This window comes from Rhinatrema bivittatum, chromosome 1 (assembly GCF_901001135.1).
Source record: "Rhinatrema bivittatum chromosome 1, aRhiBiv1.1, whole genome shotgun sequence".
Taxonomy (NCBI): Eukaryota; Metazoa; Chordata; class Amphibia; order Gymnophiona; family Rhinatrematidae; genus Rhinatrema; species Rhinatrema bivittatum.
In genome coordinates, this window is record NC_042615.1 from 59,916,803 (window position 1) to 59,934,931 (window position 18,129).

The window sequence follows — 18,129 nt, forward strand, 5'->3', positions numbered from 1 at the left end:
TTACGCGCTGAGCCGGGGGTCAAATTATTGAAAACACACAGGATGTAGGCGCTTTGCCCGCAAGAACTTTGGGAAAAGTCTCGCTCTCCTCCTCTCCAGTGACCTGCCTGCCACTTTATGCACGGTGCCTATAGGAAAAGACTGACATTCTTCCCGGTCCCCGCGCCAATTGTACCCCCTTCCCATCTCTCTCTCTCTCTCGTTAATCTCCGCATCCTTGCCCCCCTTTGGCTTGGCACCGACGAGGTAAGACCCGCAGGAGGAGAAGGAGCGCAGAGAGGAGCGACCGCGTCACCTGAGCCCTGCCCCGCCCGAGCGCCGGCCGCGCCTGCGCACTGCCGACTTAGGGCGCGAGGCGCGCGCGCGCGCGGAGTCCCCCGGGGAAGCGGCTGCAGCTGCAGGTCGGGCACCAGCGGGGTGGGAACTGCTGCTGCTGCTCCTCTTACTGCATAACCCCGCCTCTGAGTCTCCCCCCTCCCTCCCCTCACCAGCAACCCCCCCCCTTCTTCAGCCCGGCAGAACAGTTACCTGTACCCCGAGAGGAGGTGAGTGTTAGAGACTGGGGGGGCTGCGGGCGGTCTCGGCCCGGCTTTTTTTTTTTTTTTCTCTTCTTCTTCTCTGTCTGAGGCGGTGGTGCGGAGTGGGGGAGGGGGACCCGGGACCCTTCTTGTGCTGCGCTTTCCCCGGGGGAGGGGGCGAGTCCGGGGACAAAGGCGAGAGCCGGCGCGCGGACGGCCAAAGCTGGCAAAGTTTGAGGGATTTCCTCTCTCGCTCGCCGCTCCTGAGACACAGGTGGAAGGCGGCTTGGCCGAGATGCTGCTCTGGCGAGTCTGCGGCTGAGCTCGTTAGCGGATCGGTAATGACAGGGCTCCCTGCTTGCAGCTTGCCATCCACTTTACTGAATAAGCAGCAGAACCACACCTCAGTCTACCTACACGAGAAATTAAAAAAAAAAAAACAACAAAAACCCCCCAAATACGATTAATCTTTTTCGTGGAATGCACGCAGAATCTTTTAAGTGTTAAGTCTCTTAAAAGTTAATTCCCATCAAAATAAGATCTTTGTTTGAATGTACACCCGACCTCAGACTTTCCTTCAAAATGTGTGATTTTTTTTTACGCCTGATTTTTTTATTCTTTACATCATTTTTAAAAGCGATAACGCTTCAGATATGGTTGAAAAATACCTTGATGTAATCTTTTTGTTCTTCCATTCTTTGCTTACTACATATTTAGTATTTTTTTTTTGTTCTTCTATTCTTTGCTTACTATATATATATATATGTGTGTATATCTGCAATGTGTATGTAAAAGGGGCAGCGCTACGAAGCAATGCACACAGCATTTCGGGGCTGGAATCTGTTTCACGGCTCAGGATTGATTGCAAGTTGTAAATTCATCAAGAAGTTGCCTGAGAGAAAGGGGGGGTGGATCCTTCTCTCCCATTCGGGCAGAGCATGAACTGATAGCCCCTGATTAAATGTTGATCTCCCCTCCCCCCTATCTCGCCTTTTCACTCTCTCCCTCTCTCTCCTCTGCTTGATTGATTTTACAAATGCTATCGCTTTGCTGACCCGGAGCCATGGTTGCCAGCCTTTCTGTAACCCCTCACAGGGCCAATAAAACGTCTCGGGATTTTTTTTCTCTTTCTCTCTCTCTCTCTCCTTCTCCCCCTCCCCTCCATCGATGCCAAAGAAACCAGAAAGAGATAAGCAGAATCTCATTGGGTGCCCTGTGCAATAACGTGGGAGAGGGAGAGATGCCAAAGAAGCGGTCTTCTCCTTTTTTGTTGGGGCAGGGTGGAGGGCTTTATCCGAATTCTTAAAGCGACTTTAAAGTGGTTTATTTATTTATTTTTATTTTCCGGGGAGTGGGGCTGGCGGGGGCCAGAAACCGACGGCTGATTGGATATGGTGAGGGGGGGGGGGGGGGCGCGGCGAGTGCGAAGCCTGGAGTTTCGCTCTCTCGGGGGAGGGAATGGCGCGGCTCCGCTATAACGCGCTGGCGGGAGGGCTGTGATGTATGTGCCGCGCTGCTCGCCGGCTTCCCTTGCGCGCACCCCCCCCCCCCCTCGGGGGCACCTGTTGCACGAGGCAGCGGGGGCCGCGGTTTCTCTTGAATCCTGCTCTCGTTGTTCGTCCGTTGTGCAATCGCAGGCTAGTTTCTCATTATTTGTACTTATAATAATGGTCGTGTTTACAGGATACGCCCAGGGAAGTAGGGTGTGCGGGGCTCTCCTGATGGAAATGGAGTGGCTTTAGCCTTTCAGGTGATCCTCTCCTTCCCCCCTCCAGGACTGGCAGAGACCACCGGGTCTCGAGTTAATGTTTACAGGATGAGGTTGTTCGTGCGAATCCATTGGGGTTGACTTAAGCTGTAAAGATTTCCTCCTTTCCTTTGTATTTCCTGTAGGATATCTGCTAGGGTCATAAATGCATTTGTCAGTTTAGACAGTCTGTACCTTTTGCGATTGAGGTTTAAGATACCGGGAGAGAACTCTTCCTCCTCCAACCCCCACCCCCATTACACTTTCTGTCCTAGAAAGCCTGTTATCTAGGGATTGGCAAATTTTATTTTATAAGAGGTATTCCTCTGCCCTGTTTCAAAGTGAAAACTGCAAACATTAACATCTGAGTGCTTTGATTTATAGTTGATCTGTTGTCCGGGGAAGTTCAGATTTTTTTTTTTCATTTTCATTCAAACTTTTAGATGGTTATTTCTTTGCCTTTTGGACAAGATTGCTTCTGAAGTAGTTATTTCATATGAGGAATTTTGTTACGTTGCATAAATCCAGTGAATATGCAAAGCGATTTTTGATAGCTATATTCATCCCGATTTTTGTATTTTGCGAGGCACACGTTTCATTTATTCTAAGGCAGGTTTTACCCAACTTTGGGGTTTCGGCAGTAACCCATGGGAAATTGATATCCACAACCTAATTGTGAACTACTGGCAGTAAGCCATAATGAAAAGTACTTCACCTTTATTTTTGAATATATATTTATTTATTTATTTATTTATTTATTGTTATACCGAATTTCATGATAGGCATCACATCAACCCGGTTTACAAATAACAAGGAGTGTAAAGCATAACGAAACGTAAAAAACAATATTTTCAATAAGAACCTTGAACTTTAAATACAGTGAATCAGAAAAAGGGAGAGGGAAAGTTACAAAAAACAAGGAAAATAAACTTGGGATGGAAGGGGAGAAATTGAACAGCACAATATTTACATTTCAGCCTATTGATACATTAGAATAGCAAGTGAAAAAATAAGACTATGAAACGGTACATAGGTAATCAAATGAATAAATATGACAGTTGTGAATGGTAATAGTATGATAAATATTCAGCAGAAATTAGTGAGAGAGGGTTTGAGGTTGGTTGATTCGTGTTTACATTCCATTATTGCATACGAGTTAGTGCTAGTGAGAGGAGGTTTTATTCAAGGCTTTTAATGTTTTCATGAGTGACCAGTGTATAGTATTTATCCAGTCACTAGTGAGAGGAGGTTTTATTCAAGGCTTTTAATGTTTTCATGAGTGACCAGTGTATAGTATTTATCCAGTCACAGGGCAACAGCAGATACATACATAACAGCTACTTCTCATTTTAAATGGTTTGTAGTGAAAATTCTTTTCTCTGTTGTTTCTGTGAGAAAGAGAGACCCTAGTGGAACAGTAGATTGACTGCTTTTAGTCCATTTAAGTGCACAGAAATAGAGCCAACAAATACAAACAAAATATATAAGGTGATACATTTTTATCGGACTAACACTACATTTCTTGACTAGCTTTTGAGAGCCAGTGGTCTCTACTTCAGGTCAGGACAGTGCTGCTTGCAACCTGGGTGCTCCTTGAGTTTTGCAGCCCTGCATCTTCTGACTCCAGATACAGGACATTCTTTCCTGCTGTATTATTGACAATTTGCAACTCTCAACTTGTACTGTAGCTTACACATCATCAGATGTTTCTTCTAGTCTCAGGACAAGAGACATGTATATGTGAAAGAGACCCTAGTTGGGTGCATTTTCTTTTTGTTATTGACTAAAAAAAATTGAGGTGTTTCACTTTCTGATTTCAAAACCTGAACTAGAGAAAATAAATTTCAATGAGCCAAGCTACTCTGTATGTACTGTATGTGTGTATGTATATCCATGTATATAAAAATATGTATAAAAATAAGTTTAAGTATTGCCCAGAGTTTAAAGTCTGCCAGAAGAGCATCAGGAAGCAAGGTTTGTTGTATTTTACAAAAAACTATAATTTAACAGAGGTGGAAAAAACAGGAAAAATTTAAAGTTGCCAAAAAATGTTATATATGGTAGATAGCATTCTTCATGATACTGATTATTATTTATCAGAGGCAGAACTAACTAAAATGTTTTCCCTTCAAAAAGAAAGATACATAATCAGGATCATAAAGAATAATCCCCCATCTCCCTAGGAAAAAAAAATTACCCTTGCATAGTGAAATGAAAAAAAGCAGCACCAATATCAGTAGCATGTTCCTTAACTGCTGAAACAATCACCTCCTGCCCTGGGCGACTGGACTTGATGTGAAACAATTTTACAACTGCAAAAAAGGAACGTCTTAAGGAATCTGAAACGGCATTACAATCTGGATCTAATACGAGGGAGAATAACAGAGCAGCCAGATCTCAGGAGCTGGGACCAGGTGGCAAACTCTGCCGGCAGCACCACTACCTGCAGTGAAAAGAGAATGCACCTGCTCTTATCTCCCACCAACACCTTTAGCAGGCTGGATACCTGAATGCCAGTGGGAGAGTCGCCGAGCTGCACCTGCTTCATGGCGTGTGAAGAGCTGGCAGCAATGGTCCAAATACATCCTTGCAGGATGACTAAGTCTTAGTTCTGCCCTTCGGTTTCGGCACAGCAAGCTTCAAGCTGAAGAATTAAATTGGCAACACACAGCAAGATCTGTTAGATGAAATGCCACGTTGCCTCATGACAAGTTCTAATGAATGTGGTGTATTTTAGGTTTTTTTGGTTGTTTTTTTTTAAGTGCTTGGGAGCTATGAGCTGGAACTTTGGAAACCTTTACGAGCTGAGAAATATTTCTTGGTTTCAGTGAATTAAACAATTTGTACCCTATGTTAGAATAATGGTCCATAAACAGACTGTAGGTGGTGTTGGTTTTTTTTTTTTTTATTGGACTAATGTAATATAAGTCCAGTAAAGATGTCACCTACAACTTTTTTTTTTAATGCATGTCTTAAAGTGCATCAATATGACAGCCGGTTTACTTTAACCTGGGTTAAATTGCTGGCCCAAGGGGGGGCATATGTGGAAGGTGCACCGCGAATAATCTCAGTGGGGTTTCAGGATGACCCTTGCTGTGATCTACTCTCGATATACTTCCCTTGGATGCGTGTCTTTGTTGGGTGATATGGTGCATAGCTGCAGTAGGGGCAGGCAAAACACAGTGAGCATGTTCAGACTCTGATGTGAATGCAGAGAAGGGGCATGAAGCTGAGGATGGATGCCCACGTTAATCTTAGAACTGTGTGCACCATGTGGCTGCATAGGGATCCATGGGAACTGAGGGATTTTGGATTAAAAAAAAAATTAAACATTTTCTAACAGACATGTAAAATGGGCTAATGTATATGCCCTTAGTCTGCCTTAAAGTAAAGCAATTGACAGAAATGTAGTGAAATCTAATTTAAAGAATTCCATCCTGCTCTGCTAGTTAGCATAAATTCCAGGGCTTCCCAAACCTGTCCTGGGGGAACCCCACAGACAGTGGCGCTTTCAGGATACCCACAATGAGTATGCATATGAAATTTGTGTACACTGGAGATGGGGTACGTGCAGTTTTCTTTTGTATATTCATTGCAGATATCTAGGGACCTTCATTTTCCATTTTAAGTTTTTCTTGGAAATTTATCAGTGTTTATTATAACGAACAAAATGGCTCATTTTTAATTTTTTTTAATTTGATGATTTTCTCCCACTTTTATTCGTCGTGATAATCGCTCTTGAATTCCTGGGAAAAATAAAATAACTGAAACGTACGCTCTCTGTGGATATCCTAGAAACCCGGCTGGCTGTGGGATCCCCAGAACAGGTTTTGGGAAGCTCACACACACACACGCGCTACACAACTATGTAAAACAAAAACCACAAGTAGGATGATATACTGTAGATTTGTGATGCAAACATTGTCTCTACAAGTGCTAGGGTTCTTTTACACAAATGACTGAAAAAAAGCTTCTGAGCCCATAGGGAATCTGGTCCTGACAAACTTGTAGTTGTGTGTTTTTTTTTAATATCTCAGTGCCTTGAAGATAAGTCTCTTCTCTCGTTGGTTGGTTTGATAGTTATGCTTCTAGGACCAGGATCCTTGCATTGGCCAACCCTAGAGGTGAGCTCAGTCCTGGCCTCTGTAATTAGGATGATGCATTTGTGGTGCTTCTAACGAAATTCCCTGCGAGACTGTCCTGTCAGCACCCGAGGAGAGGTGGTAGCTTGCATGGGAAGAATGGTTTCCTGATCTTTAAGTTCCTTATTTTCCTGTCACAGAAAGAGAGGATATTTTCACCAGATCTATGGATGTTGACATGCAGACATGGTTTTCCAAAGTTCTCTGGAGATTTTTCAATCTTTTGTTTTTTGGTTGCTGTTTGTATATTTTTAAATTAACCTTTTGTTAGCTAGCCGTGGCTTATATTATATGGAAAGCAGCCCCAGCAGGTGTGTTTCCTGAAAAGCAGAAATATTATTTTTCAGCTAGCTTAATATCCAACCATACACTTGTAAAAGGTGTTGTTAATACTATGTGTACAGCCTCTGACAGCTACCTGGCTTTTGCTTTTATTAACCGGGCATCTAAATACAGCATTGCAGCTGTGCATTTCTTTAATGTAGCTATGAGCACAACTAGAAGTTTTATAAATATCCTGGCTGCCGTTGCGAGCACAGTCGGTGGGGGGGGGGGGGGGGCGGCTTACTGAAAAACGTGGCGTTCTAAAGCCAAAATCTGTGGAGCCCTCTGTGCATATTACCTGATCGCACAACACACAGACGGGCATCTTTCAAAACCATGGAAAAAAATTCTCATCTTTCCACTCGGGCAATAACTATTCTCAGAGATTCCATCTCACAGTAACTTAATATCGACAAGCTGGTTCCCGTTTTTAGGTTCAGTACCTCCGGAAATCACCTGATGGGAACCCGAGATAGGATTCCAGCGCAGATAAGGGATGAAAATGTGTTCTTGCATTGCTCTTCTCCTTTCTTTTGTTGCTTGAGGACAAATTCTTTAAGCTGGTCTCATGCTGGCAGACAAGAACATTCTCGCACACCTGGATCTCATTGTTTTATGACCCATTTGGCGTAGGGCCCTTCATCCACTCAACAGGGAAGCCTCTCTGCCTGCCCTGTGTTGTGGAGGGTGGTCCCACTGACCTGTATAAGGGAGAAGTTTCTGCAGCTTACTGTCTATCTACCTCCACTGGCAGCTCCAGAAAACCCTTGCGCTAGTGACCCAACTTGTCATTCATAGTTCTTTTGGGAAGCCATGATGTGATGCCATGGTATGCCCTGCATAGGATTTTGATAGACAAGATGATCTAATTCTTCCGTCTCGAGAGAGGAAGCAATTCCTATTCTGAATAAAATAATTTTTTTTTTTTTTAATAATTCTCATTTCTAAATCCTGCCCAAGCAGTAAATTTTCCTGGAGCTGGGGTGTGGATTAAATCTGACTTTGTTTGACATCCTGTGTTCCATTCCTTTAACGACCGCGCTCCTCCGGCCAAAATAGATGTTGTAACTTAAGGTTAAATCTTAATTAGAATCTCTGCTATTCATTAGCTGCTAAAATTATTGTGAAAGCTTTTTAGTAGCTATGCTTTAGACTCAGGCTTCCCAAATCTGTCCTGGTGGCTTCACAGCTAGTGGAGGTTTCAGGATTTCCCCCCAGTGAAACGTGCATGGAAGATGATGGGTCTCCAACATGTGCAGATATCTCTTGCACACTCGCTGGGGATATTCTGAACCCCCCCACTGGCTCTGAGGAGGGGGGGGGGGGTCAGCAGGGACAGGTTTCTGCGATCAGACTATAAATTATTCAGTCATTTCACTGGGGTGCTCCAGTAACGCAGGCTGAGGAAACTGAAGCATTCAGCACCATCAATCTTTCTGCCCATTGCATCCTTGGGGTTAGAAGAAAAGCCTGCAGTAGAGATGGCTGTTCTCTTATTAACTCCTTACAGTGCAGCACCTGCCTTTTTGAAAGCCTCATCCGATCTTCTTGATGCACTGAAGGAAGTCTTGGGGGGGGGGGTGGAGTCCTGTTTTGGAGATGTTCATTCATTAGAAACAAATTCCTTATTTACCGAGGTAGAAGCCGCTGCTCCCATACGGAAGGAGTTTAATATCCTCTCTTCCTCCCAGGGATTAAGAAAAACCTTACTCGTGAAGTGCTAGCCTCTTCCTCAGGGTGGTCTTCTCAATAAACACTAGTTAGGTTCCTCTATTCAGGCCGATCTAATAATGTATGCTTTCTGCATCGGACTTGAGGTCATCAAAATGGGTTTTTTGTTTTTTTTAGTTCTCTGCTTTTGTTGGTCAAAAATTAACTCCGCATGAAGCTCCTAATAATCTTCAAACTTCTTTGTGATCCGTTTTACGATCTCCGGGTCGGGGGGAGGGGGGGGGAGGAGAAGGATGACAAAAGGATTCAGCCTTCCTACCCCCCCTTCCCAGGTTACTGATGCACCATAGAGCAGTGGTTCCCAAGCCCCCTGCCTCCGTTGCACGCAGATCTGTTCTGTGCATAATTAATTCTGCATAGCCTGAAAACCAGAGTGGCTAGGGCTCCACTGTGGGTTCCAGAGCTTTCGGTTTTACTTCTTGTACACTAAACAGGCTTCCCCACCCCCTCCAACATTTTAGAGCAGGAATGCTTCCTTTAAAAGGATTTTCAGAGCTGGAAAGAAACTTTTTTTGATCCTGCAGGTCTCACTTTTTAAAGCTTTCCTCCTTAGAGATTCTTCGCTCCCTCCTATCAGACAGGGAGAAGAAACAGGCGTACGGCTAGGCCACAGCCACCAAAATTTAAAGACTGGAACCAGCGCTCTTCTCCCCCCCCCTTCTTTAAACAATATCAAGGATTTAATCTGCTACCCCCAGGTTCTCGGCAATGAAAAAGCGAGCCTGTGAATGGCAGGGACTGGCACCTGTGTCTCTTCCTTCATGATTTTTAACTTTGGAAAGTGTCCGTCTTCTGACTGAATAGCTGCTGCTCACCATTGCATGAAGTTAACTGCCTGCAGACCCCCCCCCCCCCCCCCCCCCCCCCCCCCCCCCCCCCCCCCCCCCGGCTGATTTTAAAAGGAGAACAAACAGTAAAAGCTGTGAATGGGGTCAGCTGTAAAACGCTGCAGACCCCCCACAGTGCAAGCTGTGCTCCGCCTCTGCCTAATCTGCTTCAGAAGCGCCGTGCATGGCATCCGTGGCAAAGCCACCCGACGACTGACTGACAAAACTGTTTCAGGCAAACTCCCAGGGCAAGCTGCTTAAGGCAGAGAGGCCAGCATGAGTCTCACGAGGAACCCCAGAACAAGGCCGCCTTTGAACCTCTGCAGCTCCCCCTGCGTAAGGTGGCCCAGAGCTGCTGACCTGCTTTCCACCTCATCCTGTGCTAGGAAAATGAATGAAAATCGGGGGGGGGGACGACGACGACTCTGTAGAGGACAGAGAGCAGCAGCTGGTTCCTGTGCCTCAGCTTTTGTTCCTGCCATCTGTTGGATGGGAACAGCCTAGGATTTGGTTAGCCTAGGCAGCCCATCCGAGTACAGGATTTTCAGGTGCTGGCAAATTCCCTGGTGGTGGGGTTTTTTTTTTTCTTTTTCCCCCACAAGTCAAATATCTAATTTTATGACCTTTTAATGTCTGGCAAAATCTGAATCACTTTGACTATTTTCTTTCTTCCGGTCTAAAATGTTTTGGGTGAATGAGGCCCCCTGTTTAGTTTTTGTGATTATGTAAGGAGTAATTTTGGTGTGAGATTTAAAGTTTTTCAGCACCTTTTTGAATTCTGTGCGGCTCACTTACTAGGGCACATGCTCCGCTCTCTTATGACCATAAGAGTGATCTTGCGTGAAGTTTTCATTTAGGTGTGGCCTTAACATTATGGAAGAGGGGTTATCCTCCTTGCTGGCCCTAAGATTTAGGCAGTGTATACTATTGTTCCACTTGTGGTGGTGGTGATAATAACTTGCAGAAGTCTCTCCTTTTTACATGGACACCGTTGCCCCTGTCGGATATATACTCTGGCAACAGAGACCCTCTTTTATATTAAAGCCAGAGTGTAATAAACTTTTGCCTGCTCCTGGTGTCTGACCCCTGCGATCTTGACCGTTTGTGCTTTCCCAGAATGGACTGTTCTGTATCTTTGTGCAGCAGTTTCGGCCATTCCCGATTTTGCTGTCGGCTTAATAAAACCACACCTGAACAGCTCTAGCTGCTGCTGCTTTGCTAACAAAAAGAAAGCTTCGGTGCCTTATTGAGCTTTTTGAAATCCAATTTTTTTTTTCTTAGGTTCGGGACGCGAAGGGAGAACAGAAGGTTTGTTTTTTTTCTGGAGACAATTACTTTTTTTTTTTCCCCATGAGGAAGTGTAGCCGTAGGATGAAGCATGTTTATTTATGGAGGTGGTTTGTTACTGTTCCAGCAGTCATGAAATGAATGATGTCAGGTGAGGAAGCTGAAGTAGTAGCTTCTGTGTGTGCAGTAGCAGAGTAGGCAGGCTGTGAGTGTGGCACACCTAGCAGATAGGGCTTGGAAGAGATTCATTATCGCCCCTTTTTCTGGCTTTTTGCGTGTTCACTTTTAAGTGAACACAGCTGACCTTTGGCTCAGGTCTTTCTTGTACAAGGCTGTGTGTTTTGTGTTAAACTTGCCAAAGTAGGAATTGTCTTCTGCCACCAAATGTTTGTTCTTGGGATGTTTCAAAATATTTTTACCATAAACAGAGGTGTAATTTTAGTGCATTGCTTCACTGTTGGCCTGATGGTACAGGTTTATGGCTGATACAATATAAATGTATAAAAATGAAAACTATTTTAGAAATTCACCTAGTTTGCTCATTTTCCCTAATTATTGCAGAGTCAAAGGTTCTACTTCGTCCTAAGTGTATCTGAACTTTCCCATCACTGAGGATCCTTTGAGCTTGTCCCAAGCTTTCTTGAGTTTCTCCACCACGTCTAGCAAGCAGCCCCTTCCATGCATCACTACCCTTTCTGTGGAAAACCACTTCTTTAGGTTATTGCTAAGTTTCACCCCCACTCAACATTTAGGCTCGTATGATGTCCCTTTGTTCTAGAACTTGCGACTTCTGCATTATCGACATAAATGAGGTATTTGGTTGTCCCTGTGATACCCTCTTCTCTAGCGTATACGTATTTAGGCCTTTATGTCTCGCCTCATTAGGCATGCTATGTCTACTCTGCTCCAGTTGAGTAACTTTCTCTAGATTACTTCCACTCTTCCCGTATCCTTCTGAAGATGTGGCCTCCAGAGCTGTAAACAATATTGCTAGTGAGAACTCTCATGAGTTTGAGAGGCATTACCACCGGGTTCAATTCTCCCTGTACACACCAGCATCCAGTTACCTCTTCCATTAGTCTTGTTACACTGCTAAACAGCCTGGAGGTAATCAGATATGGTCACCCCCTCCTGTTGGGTCTACTGTACCCTACACCCATCCTGTGCTGCTGCTGCTGCTGTAGCTTTCTCTCTCTCTCTCTCAGATGCATGGTGGTGGGAGTTTTATTTTTTTGCATTATATCACTTCTGATGCACTTTGTTTTTTCTCCTGGTGGTTTCCTTCCCCTTTGGGCTTCCAGCACAAACAGAATCTGCTTCTGTTTGGTTGTGGCTATGGCCATTACAAGTTATGCGTTCCCAACTCTCCAGAATTTTTACTCGTAACTCCTCCCATTCCTGTATCGCACAGCAGTTGGGGTGGCAGTCCTTGATCATTGTCACAGATCATGGCTCTCCCTGGAACCAGAGATGCATGCAACCTGAGTCCGGCCACTAGATGTCACTGTTGTGCGATGGCCCTAATTCCCTGCTGCCTGGGGGAGTGAACGCTGCCTCCACAGCCGTCCCGGCCAGGCTCAGAAATTAAGAACATAAGAACATAAGAAAATGCCATACTGGGTCCGACCAAGGGTCCATCAAGCCCAGCATCCTGTTTCCAACAGTGGCCAATCCAGGCCATAAGAACCTGGCAAGTACCCAAAAACTAAGTCTATTCCATGTAACCATTGCTAATGGCAGTGGCTATTCTCTAAGTGAACTTAATAGCAGGTAATGGACTTCTCCTCCAAGAACTTATCCAATCCTTTTTTAAACACAGCTATACTAACTGCACGAACCACATTCTCTGGCAACAAATTCCAGAGTTTAATTGTGCGTTGAGTAAAAAAGAACTTTCTCCGATTAGTTTTAAATGTGCCCCATGCTAACTTCATGGAGTGTCCCCTAGTCTTTCTACTATCCGAAAGAGTAAATAACCGATTCACATCTACCCGTTCTAGACCTCTCATGATTTTAAACACCTCTATCATATCCCCCCTCAGTCGTCTCTTCTCCAAGCTGAAAAGTCCTAACCTCTTTAGTCTTTCCTCATAGGGGAGTTGTTCCATTCCCCTTATCATTTTGGTAGCCCTTCTCTGTACCTTCTCCATCGCAATTATATCTTTTTTGAGATGCGGCGACCAGAATTGTACACAGTATTCAAGGTGCGGTCTCATCATGGAGCGATACAGAGGCATTATGACATTTTCCGTTTTATTCATCATTCCTTTTCTAATAATTCCCAACATTCTGTTTGCTTTTTTGACTGCTGCAGCACACTGAACCGACGATTTCAATGTGTTATCCACTATGACACCTAGATCTCTTTCTTGGGTTGTAGCACCTAATATGGAACCCAACATCGTGTAATTATAGCATGGGTTATTTTTCCCTATATGCATCACCTTGCACTTATCCACATTAAACTTCATCTGCCATTTGGATGCCCAATTTTCCAGTCTCACAAGGTCTTCCTGCAATTTATCACAATCTGCTTGTGATTTAACTACTCTGAACAATTTTGTGTCATCTGCAAATTTGATTATCTCACTCGTATTTCTTTCCAGATCATTTATAAATATATTGAACAGTAAAGGGTCCCAATACAGATCCCTGAGGCACTCCACTGTCCACTCCCTTCCACTGAGAAAATTGCCCATTTAATCCTACTCTCTGTTTCCTGTCTTTTAGCCAGTTTGCAATCCACGAAAGGACATCGCCACCTATCCCATGACTTTTTACTTTTCCTAGAAGCCTCTCATGAGGATCTTTGTCAAACGCCTTCTGAAAATCCAAGTATACTATATCTACCGGTTCACCTTTATCCACATGTTTATTAACTCCTTCAAAAAAGTGAAGCAGATTTGTGAGGCAAGACTTGCCCTGGGTAAAGCCATGCTGACTTTGTTCCATTAAACCATGTCTTTCTATATGTTCTGTGATTTTGATGTTTAGAACACTTTCCACTATTTTTCCTGGCACTGAAGTCAGGCTAACCGGTCTGTAGTTTCCCGGATCGCCCCTGGAGCCCTTTTTAAATATTGGGGTTACATTTGCTATTCTCCAGTCTTCAGGTACAATGGATGATTTTAATGATAAGTTACAAATTTTTACTAATAGGTCTGAAATTTCATTTTTTAGTTCCTTCAGAACTCTGGGGTGTATACCATCCGGTCCAGGTGATTTACTACTCTTCAGTTTGTCAATCAGGCCTACCACATCTTCTAGGTTCACCGTGATTTGATTCAGTCCATCTGAAACCCAGATCTCCTGTTTGACAGTACGCAGGCGTGCCAGTCCTTCTGTCACACTTAGGATTTCACAAATCTTGATGGCTTTCTCATTTTTCCATTCCCTTTCTAATGTCAGTCTTGTTTGAATATTCTAGCGTTGGCTACAGAAATGCACAGCTTCCCTTGAAGCACCTTTACAATGCGGTTGCTTTGCCGATCACGCGCCTCTCCTTGGAATCCTTTGTATTGCCATCCTTTAACGCCTATCGCACACACCCGTTTCTAACCTAGCGTATCACCTTGGGACTGATCAAAGCCTGCTTAGCTTTTCCTTAGGGTTAGGCACACCAGGTTTTCCACATGCGAAATTATAGCAACGTTTTCATAAAACTTAGCACCTTGCCTTTGATATTTATTTTTCTCTTACTTTCCCATTGTTCCTGCCAGAGCCCTTGAAGCACATCCCTCACCTTGATAAAGCTGGTGCTTCTTGAAACCCTGGATCCCTCGCCTCTGGCTCGCTTCTGCCACGGTTCTTGTACTGAGCCGCGCTGTCCGGTGATCACGGCACCACAGGTGACCATCCGCCACGGCATCAGCTTCGCTTTGCTCGGTTGTGAGTGCCAGGGCCGGTCTCGCCCTCTTGTGTGAGAGTTCTGTTACTTGTTGCCGAGGAACGCTTCCTGATTGGATATTTTTTTTTTGTCTCCTAGCCATAACTAGGGTGCCTTAGTTTAATCTGCTCCCAGCTATAACTATCACCTTGGCCAGTACCTTCCCTATAAATGTCCCGTTAGATAATTTTCCACTAAATCTCTCTCTCTCAACTTCTCCTGGTGCCGGAAAGCTATAAATAACACCAGTGCCAGTCCATGGGCCCCGTTCCCCCCCGTGCCACTGTATTTGTGTTGTCCTCTCCTCCCCCTTTGTGTAACTGTATCCCAACCATGGTGCTTGGAGGCAGCGGAGGGTTTAGTAGCACAATATGCGGTTAGGCTGGATTTGGGTTTAAAGTGAAGGTTTTGAAAAACAAAAGTGCTTCATTGTTCTACAGTTAGTGATGGCTTATGCTGTTTATCGTGTTTATATGGGAAGAACAAGTATTCCCAAAGTTAACTAATGCAGTATGGGCATGTATTGTTGGCCTGCTGTAGTGGCTGTAAAGGAATTCCAGTCTTCTGTAAGGTCAGCCCGTATGAGTGTGTGTTCAGTGAAGAGAAGCTATGGGATGCAGGTAATCCAAGAATAAGAGGAGATTAGGTACATATTAATCTTTTAAGAAGAGGTTCTCAGTTTAAACACGCCATAGGAAGTGTTTATAGACGGCAGGCAAGAACCCCAGACTCCATCTAGTCTCCCCCTTGTAATTCCTGATAAACTGGTGTCTGTGGTAGTGCATCTCTAGCTTTCCCCTCACTTACTCACAACTAAGGATTCTCTGTGCTTATCTCATGATTTCTTCAGTTCTGTTGTTTTTACCTCCCCTGCCTCCTTTAGAAAGGCCAATCCATGCATTCACCCTTCTTTTTGTGAAGAAATATTTTCAGATCCTGATTTTTAAGCACTTGGCATCTCACACATCATGTTTCTCTGGTTCTTTCTGCTGAAAAAGGTTTGCCGCTGGTGTATTTATTTATATCTTTTGAGGTGCCTGAACATCTCTCCTCAATCATAATCCTCCCCCCCCCTTCTCTTTTCTGAGTCAAACGTATTTAAGTCCTTAGGTTTTATGTCCTAGGGCTTTTGGTGAAGACACTGCACAATTTTGGTAGCCCGTTTCTGTATCCTCTCTGTGGTCTGATGTACAGCCTCCACGGCCGGACGTTTTACTCCGGGTGGGATCTCGCTGATCTGTACGGCGGAAACATCTCTTATTCTGCCATAGGATCTCAGAAACGTTGCCTGAGGACATCCCCCAAGTTAGAGACTGGCACATTTTCATAAATTTGCATGTTAAATATAAAATTTATTGTACTTTGTAAAAGAGTTTGACACTTTCTTGTGACTGGATGATAATATATATATATATATTTTTTTTTTTACTAATTAAGCCCTTTTAGCTGGAGGAAAGGGATCATAGGGAAGAGGCAAATCAGAAGCAATAGAAGGCCCAAAGTACATTTCACAAGATGAGGTTTGCACGGAGTTGGTAAAGCTGTGGAATCAAATGGGATATATCCTAGGGTATTAAGCGAGCTCGGGGAAACTTCTCTGGAGTCAGGTGCGGTCCCTAAAGACAAAAAGTGAAAGTAAAGAGGAGGCTTTGAATGCACTGGTTAAGATCATTGGCTATTCCATCATTATCTGTGGCACACAAACGTTTAGCCTTTAAGTTTTTTGGGTCTACTATTTGGAATTAGATCCCTAAGGAACTCTGGAATGAGCTTAATTATGTTTAGTTCAGAAAAATAGCAAAAACTGTTATAGGGGGAGGTATCCTGAAGAATTGTGCTTGCAGATCTTTGTTCCAGTTAAGAGGTTGTTTAGAGACGGTGTTGTCATGGGTTTGTTTTGTATTCCCTATTTTAACTTTTGTGTTATTTTAAATACAGTTTGTATTATTGACTGTCATTTGCCTAAATATTGTGATTGGTGTGTAATTAAAGTTTAATAAATTAAATTAAGAAGTTAAGGAATTTTTCTAAAAACATTATCTTGAATCCAGGGGATTATAGGATCTGAGACAATGTGGTTTCAGCAGAAGGTGGTTTTGTCAAACAAATCTAATCCATTTCTTTGACTGCACGACCAAGGAATCAGGTTAGGGATATGAGCGACTGATGTAGTTTAATTGGATTTCAACAAGGCCTTTAACCTAGAGTAATTAGAGAACCAGGGAAGCCAGGGCTCGAATCCTGCTTCTCCCATAGATGCCCCTTGTGACCTTGGGGAAGTCGCTTCACCTTCCATTGATTGCCTCAGTACAATTTTTTACATATATTAAAATCTACAGCAAAGTGGATAACCCTCGAAAGCATAGGAAAGATGAGCGATCTAAGGGCCCTTGGGCAGCAATCCAAAGTTAGGCACCTCACAACTAATGTTAAAAATAAAATAAAATGCAAGGTTGTACATTTGGATGGTAAAAGCTCAAAGGAGCAGTACAAAATCGGAGACGTTCCAATGTGCACTAAGCAGGAAAGGGATCTGGGAGTTATTTTGTGTGATCTGGAGATAGCCAACGGTGACAAGGCAGCAGCAATAGCCAGGAAGGGTGCTAGGATGCGTAAGGAGAGGAATAACCAGCAGAATAAGAGATGAAAATGCCTCTTTAAAAATCTCTCTGGTGAGACCTTATTTAGACTATTGTACCAGATGATGTGACCACACCTGCAAAAGAATAGAGACAGGATAGAGTTGATCCAAAGGTGGTTACCAAAACGATCAGCAGTATAAAGCATAGCTTAAGGTCCTAATCATTTATGGATTGAGTATTGTAAATTTTTCAAAGTATGTCCAACCAAAAGGCAGCTTTCAAAAGCAGTTTGTAAGTTGAAAATAGTCTTTTATTCAATTGTGCAACGGGAGTATTTAAGCGGATCTGTCCCCTGATATGGGCCGTGTTTTGCCTTGCAGCTTCATCAGGAGGAACAATTCTACAAATAAACATAAATAAAAGCAATGGGTACATAAAGGACAGATCAAAAACAAGGGCCACAAAAGTATAAAAGTTAAATTTGAAAAAATGAGGAAAGAAATACATCCTAGACACTGGATCAGTCCATGCTAGAAGAGCTGCATAATAACATTGCTACACCGCATATAGTACGCACTGGAAAACATGCATAGAGGAGTATATACAGGGCTCACAAAGCTCAAAACATGCCTGGCGTGTGGTATGTTTCAAAATGGGAACCAAAATGCAGAGTTCAAACAAAATGAATGCATTCCAAGAAGCTTTCAAAACAGCACGCCTGCATGACAATCTTGATGTACTTGAAAACAGGCAAAACAGAAACGGTGAGTTAAACGGCTCCAAAACTGTGCCAAAAAAGTCACCTGCGACGGGGTAACCAGTCACAGGGAAAAATCAAAGGGAGAACAGAATCCAGTCAGAAAATATGTAGCAGTGGGCGGAACCATGCATATGAAGATAGTACATAGAAGTTAAAAGGCTCACAAGTCACATGACACAGTGACCAATCGAAACAGACCAATCAGGAAATCAGATTAGAAATCAGAGCTAAGGCTAGAGGTAAGGAAAAAAGATCAGAAAAAGGCTGACAACTCAGTTTCTCGATTTGAGGCCCAAGGTATATATCCACCACTGTGGATGAGATG

At 43.6% G+C, this 18,129-nt stretch overlaps 1 protein-coding gene across 1 annotated transcript in view; it reads left to right on the forward strand.

The window, feature by feature from the left end:
- The first annotated feature begins 370 nt into the window (after window positions 1–370).
- The window catches only part of FHDC1 (FH2 domain containing 1), an 85,613-nt gene continuing 67,854 nt past the window's right edge, over window positions 371–18,129 (forward strand). The window contains exon 1 of the mRNA XM_029608962.1: window positions 371–545. The gene's annotated coding sequence lies outside the window, so the exon portion shown is untranslated. The remainder of the gene's footprint in view (window positions 546–18,129) is intronic.